Genomic DNA, 6326 nt, shown 5'->3' with positions numbered 1-6326 from the left:
ACGAAAAAGAGAAACATCTGGGTTTTTTAAATATAGAATTCTGTGTGATCGTATGGTTTCTTGTTTTATGTCCACTCATTCATCCATTGGCTGTACCCAGCATGGCCTGCAGCATCCGTCTACGGCAGATACACTCCCCTCTTTACTTTTCTAATTACTGTCTTGGGGCCACACATGCCTCTGTTGGCAAAAAGTGCCATTGTTCCTCTTTGGACACTGCCTAAGAGTCCAGAGGGAGTCTCACTTTCTCACGTCAGAATGCTGTGTAGGTGCGTCCACTGGGCTGTTGTTCCTACCACTGCCACCTGGTGTCGCTGTTGAACAGCTATCCTGCAAAGCCCGTGTTCCCTGCCCCACACCAGGGCCCAAGGATGATGGTTCCCCTTAATCTGTGCTCTCCTCTCCTGCCCCGCCATGGGGCCCAAAGCAGAACTGGGCCAGGGGACAGAGGCCACTGAAGTTGTCAGTCAATCGCATTTTCAGCTGCAATAAGCCCTTCCTGGTAACGTTCCAGGCTGGCGTGGAAGCCGGATCACCAGTCCAGACCGTCCTTGAACTCTTAGGGAGTCTTCTCTGGGACTTAGGATAGCTCCTGCCATGGAACATGAGGTGTGGCTGTCCCAGGTTGTTAGATGGGCTCTAATAGCATTTTATTTCAAATCGATGGAGCGTTTCTGGGAAGGCATTTTGGAGCCGCTGACATCTGGTCTGTGACTGGAAGGGTGAGGAAGAGTTTGAACTATTATAGTCAGTGGGGTGTGGGGCGACACTGCCAGATTTAGCTTTCACAATCTGTTGTGACTTCTGAAAGCATTGGAGGGGCAGGAGTGGAAGGAGGTGGGCACAAGTTAGGAACCTGTTGCTCAGACTTCCTCCGGGCTGGCGGTGATAAAAATAGATAAAAGCGTTTGCAGTGATGACAAAGCTGATAGAAGGTGTTTTTAAAGAAACATGGGCACGCTTGTGCTAACATCTTCAATCATCTGACAAATGGAGGTGCAGGCTGCGGGCCACAGGGGAAGGGAGCGTCGTTGGCCAAGCACAGCACATGAACGGTTTCATTTAATCCCACGGCACACCCATTCCCCCGAAGTGGGAAGTGGCCAGTCCTCCCAGATTGAGTCACTCTCCCTGGATCAGCAGCTTGCCAGGGGCAGAGCTGGATTCCCACCCCCTGTGCCCTCGGAGCCCAGGCTCTTTCCACTCCTCCCAGGGGTCAAAATCTCGTCTGTCTGACGCTTGGGACGTGCAAGGCGGAACTACCAAGTCCAGCTGTACCGGGTGTGCACTGGAAACAGGTGTCAGGGTTGGGGAACAACATCCTTTCTCCAGTTTGTCCACCAAGAGGATGCACCGTTGCCCACTTGCCTCGTGGAGGCTCAGACATGGGACAGGAAAGCGGCCAGTGAGGCTGGAAGGAAGAGCATGAGCGGGAACACAGCACAGACGAGCAGGGAATGACACAACCCAATTCACGTTTCAAAAGCCCCTCTGGTTGGAATCTGGAGCAGAGCTGGTAAGTTCAGGGACACAGCCCTGCCTCCCCCACCTTCACCTCACCTCCCACTACTCTCTTGGACATAGTTGCCTCCCCGCCCCCTCTCGTCTACTTTCCAAAACACTCAGGCAGCCCCTGTCCCACTCTGGGGGGGGGGGGGGGGGGGTGGGGGGGAGAAAGCAGTATATCTTGAACCTAAGGACTGGTAAGTGGAACACATTGTGCCCTGGGGACCTCTCTCTAGTGGCTGAGAAATAGGCAGTCATTTGGAGGTGTGATCTGAGGAGCATTCCCCAAGACAACCCGAGTTATGTGCCAGGCTGCCTACAACGGGCAGCTTCTCCATTCAGGCGGTGCGGGCTCCACGGGCCTGCTGACTGCCAGTTTCCTTGTGGGGGGAGGGGCGTTGAAAGTGCTCTCATATCAGATCACTGGGGTAGTAGCACAAGTCTGTAGATATAGCAAAACCACAGAACTGTACACTCTACGTGGGTGCGTGCTGTGATATGTGAAATATATGCTGATAATGCTGTTCAGAAGCAGGAAGAACTGCCTACTCCCGGCTTCCTAAAAGCTCACCGTCTCATCAGCTTCCTTTGGGGGTTACGTGTTGCCCTCTGGGGTTCCTTTTGGAAGGGGAGACATGAAATGTGATGGAGGGGTGCCCTGTGTGGGGAAAGGAGGGTAGGGCCGTGCGGAGACTAAGCCCGTGCTCAGCATTCTGCCACGTCCCGTTAGAGGCCATGAGTGCCCCAGCCCTGGGCCAATCTCTGCACGTTTATTATCTCATTTAGCCCTCAGGGCTCTGAAGGTCGACAAGGGGCCCCCACTTCTGGATTCAGAGTCTGAGGTTTAGGGAGGTGCTGTGGCCGGCTCCAGATCACTCAGAGCTTGGGCTACGGAGCACTGGGCCCTAGTTTCAAAAGTCAACCCAGCTCTGCACGGCTGCACATCTGTCCAGATGTTACTTACCCTCTCCCGTCCTCTATGTCTTCCTCTGAAAAGCAGAGGGGAAAACCTCGCCCTTGTCTTTGGGGTGAGGCTGTTGGGAGGAATCGGTGGTGTTATTAAAAAGCTCACGGCGTGGTGGTTATGAGTATGGGCTGCACTCCCAGATGCTGTGGTGAGTTCAAAGCCCAGCTCTGCTATTTGTCAGCTGTGTGAACCTGGGCAATTAACCCTCTGGACTTGGAGTTTTCTTATCTGAATCATGATAATACCTACCTTACAAGGTGGTTATGGGAATCAAATATATGTGCAAGCTGTGGGCCCAGGACCTGACAATCAGTAATCAAAGTTAGCTCTAAATGTGAGTACATCCAGTAAATCCTTCTCTCTATAAGGACTTGCCATAGTTGCAGTCCCAGTGCCTGGCAGATGAAAGGTGCTCAGTAAATGTTTACTTTTAAAACCACCCGGGATTTGAATTCATTTCTGAATTCATAGTGACTCAGAGCCACTGTGTCAGTGATTCTCAAAGTGTGATCCTGAGCTGCCTGCCTGGATGGCCAGAAAGCAGGGTTCAGGGCTGGGCCCACAGTGTGACTTGGGCCAGTCTGCTCCCCGTCTCGGTTCCAGTTTCACCATCTGTAAAAGCCAGGGCCCTCTGGAATTCCGGGAAAGGAATCCAATAAAGTGAGCTCTGGCAAATATTAAAGAATTTCTGGCTGAGAAATTTTCATTTTAACAGAAGCTCCTTAGGGTCCCCAAAGCTATCAAGACCCGGTGAAATGAGGCCACTGCTGGGATTTTAGATGCTGCCAATGGCAGGGGCAAAGGGGATGGGGAGGGAGAGATGGGAGGGCTCTCAAGTTCCTTGGGGCCCCCCTGGGGTGAGGAGCTGTGTATCCAGCCCTGCTCCAGTGGGTCTCCTAGCATCCCAAGTAGGTGATACACAAGCTTTAAACCACACTGGACTGTCACTGACATTCCTATTTTTCTTCTGTACATCCACATGCCTCAGGGCTCGTGTGTGTGTGTGTGTGTGTGTGTGTGTGTGTGTGTGTGAGAGAGAGAGAGAGAGAGAGAGAGAGAGAGAGAGAGAGAGAGAGAGAGAGAGAGAGAGCTAGCCAACAATATTAAACCCTCAAATCCAAAGTACCCTGCTGAGATCCAGAACCGCAGGTCTTCATAACGAGAGCTGATGCTCTCGGGAGTGTGGGCACCGCCAGGGAAAGTGCGCTGACAATAGCAGTGAAGAACTGCAAACTTGGAGCTCACCTTGTCCCTGTGCTCAAAGCACGGTCCAACATCTGCATCACCTGGGAGCTTGTTAGAAATGCAGAGTCCTGGCCCCCAAAGGAGTCTCCTGCATCAGAATTTGCATTTAAACAAGATCCTTGGTGTATATATACCACGTCCATATCCATTCACCCAGCCATGGGCATTAAGGTTGTTTTCTGATCTTGTTGTGAATGATGCTGTAATGAACGTGAGGGTGCCAATATCTCACCCACAACCTGTTTTCATTTCCTTTGGATACATACCCAGCACTGGAATTGCTGTGTCATGTGGTAGTTCTATTGTTAATTGTTTACGGAATCTCCATACTGTTTTGCATTGTGGCTGCACCAATGTGCAGTCCCACCGTCCGTGCACGGGAGTTTCCTTTTCTCCGCATGCAGAAGTTGTGTGGCATGTGTATGCGATGGAATGGTCTGCAGCCACGTGGGAGAAGGAGAGCCTGCCATTTGCAACACATGGATGAAAGTTGAGGGCATTATGCGAAGGGAGGTAAGTCAGACAGAGGAAGACAAAGACGGTGTGATCTCACTTACAAATGGAATTTTTTTAAATGGCCAAGCTCATAAAAACAGAGAGTAGACTGATGGTTACAAGGCCTGGGGGTGGGTGAGTAGGAGAAATGGTGTGCAAGGCGACTTAGAACTAGCAGGTAAGTAAGTCCTGGAGCCTAATACATGGCAGAGTGCTTAAAGACAGCACTGCTGTACTATGAATATTAAAGTTGCCAAGAAACTAGGTTTTAATTGTTCCCACCACCAAAACCAAAATGATAATTATATGGTGGATAGAGGTATCAGCTCATGCTACAGCAGCTATCATATTACAACTAAAGGCCCGATGCACAAAATTCATGCATGGTTAGGGTCCCTAGGCCTGGACGGCAATCAGGGCTGATCTGCAGGGACACTGGCATGGCGACGGGGGGTAGAGGTTGGGGGGAGGTGGGTTGTGGGTTCCTGCTGGCACCAGCCTTGACTGGCCTGGGGCCTACAGGCTGGGGGCAGCTCCTATGTTGAGCGTCTGCCCCCTAGTGGTCGATACACAACATAGCAACCAGTCATTCCACCCATTGTTCTGCTGTTCGGTCAATTTGCATATTAGGCTTTTATTATATCAGATATATAAATATATAAAATCAACACATGATATATCTTACCCTTATAGGTCAATTATATTGCAACAAAAATACATTTAAAAATAAATAAACAGAAACCCTGGAGGATTCAAGAAATGCTGTCTTGGTCCAACACCTTCATCTGTACTTGGAGGGAAAGTGAGGATCAGAGATGGCATGGTTTGCCCCAGGTCACACAGCCCATCAGGAGAGCAGCCTAGTCAAAGCCGCAGGCTCCCTTGCTGTCTGTGCTTCCCACTTCAGGCAGTTCCCTCCTCCACAAAACCTCCTGTGACCTTGGGGATCCAGCAGAATTGTCAGCTCTCCATAGAGGCTTTCTCAGTGGCCCCCGGGACTCTCTTGGTGGCATTCATTTCTGTGTATTTTTAGTTCCCTCTCTCCCAGCCCACTGTCCCCACACAGACCTGTGGGCTTCGGAAAAGAATTCAGAGCTCTCCATAAGAGGAAGGCATTTGCTACAAAAGATCTGCACACTAATTGTGCCAATCAGGGTCCAGGCAGGAAACCGGAATCCAGCTCGGATGGCTCTTGGAATTCAAACGAAGAGGCTCTTTATAGAGCTGGGAGGAAGGCTTAAGGAAACTGGTGAAGGAAGTTGCGGCCTCAGGAACTGGCATCCCTAACCTTGAAGAGCAAAAATGGAATCCAAGCCCAGTGAGGGCTGGAGACTGGTGAGGGGCTCAGGAGTGACACAACCATTGCCAGAACTCTCTGACCACCGGTGGCTGAGCCAAACTACAGGTGGGGAAACTGAGTCACGGAGTGCCCAAAGTACCCCGTGGGAGAGTTAGGATTCACACCCAGGCCATCTGGTCCCAGAGTCCACACCCTTGACCGTGCACTGTGTTCTGCTGTACGTTCACTCACTCTTTATACAACCGTCTCCTACATCCACTCAGTATTCCAAGTGCTGTGGTTTCCACATTCTAGGTTTTCTAAATCCTTTTCAACCTTTGTGATCAGAGCACAGTCAATATTGTTCTTTTGAAAGGGGGAGCATGTTCACGGTGGTGGGACTTCCTGGTGGCAGGGTGGTGGCAGCTGTGGCTTCCATGGAAGTGGGTGGACAGCCGGGTAGGAGGAAAACCTGGGGGTTCTGACCAGCACTGGGGTCACACTGCTGCTGGGGGCCCCTGCTGGGTCACCAAGGCACCCTGAGCAGGAAGAGCACCTATGGGGGTGGAGGCCTGGCCTGAGGCCACTTGGCACGCTGGCCAGGCAGGTCTAAGGTCCAATGTTTGTAACGTGGGAATTGCCCCAGCCCCACAAATGGCCCTCAGCCAGGGACATCCTCCCATTGCCACCAGAAGACGAACCCCTGTGTCCCCATGGGGTCCTCACTCTCACACTGTCCCCTCCCCACTCTCCAAGGGGGAAAGGGCCAGGGGAGTCCCCTGCCCTGTCCTCATTCTACAGCGGGAAACTGAGGCACTGGAGGACACAAGGCTT

This window comes from Pipistrellus kuhlii, unplaced genomic scaffold (assembly GCF_014108245.1).
Source record: "Pipistrellus kuhlii isolate mPipKuh1 unplaced genomic scaffold, mPipKuh1.p scaffold_m20_p_6, whole genome shotgun sequence".
Classification (NCBI taxonomy): Eukaryota; Metazoa; Chordata; class Mammalia; order Chiroptera; family Vespertilionidae; genus Pipistrellus; species Pipistrellus kuhlii.
Note: the sequence above shows the minus strand (reverse complement) of the source record.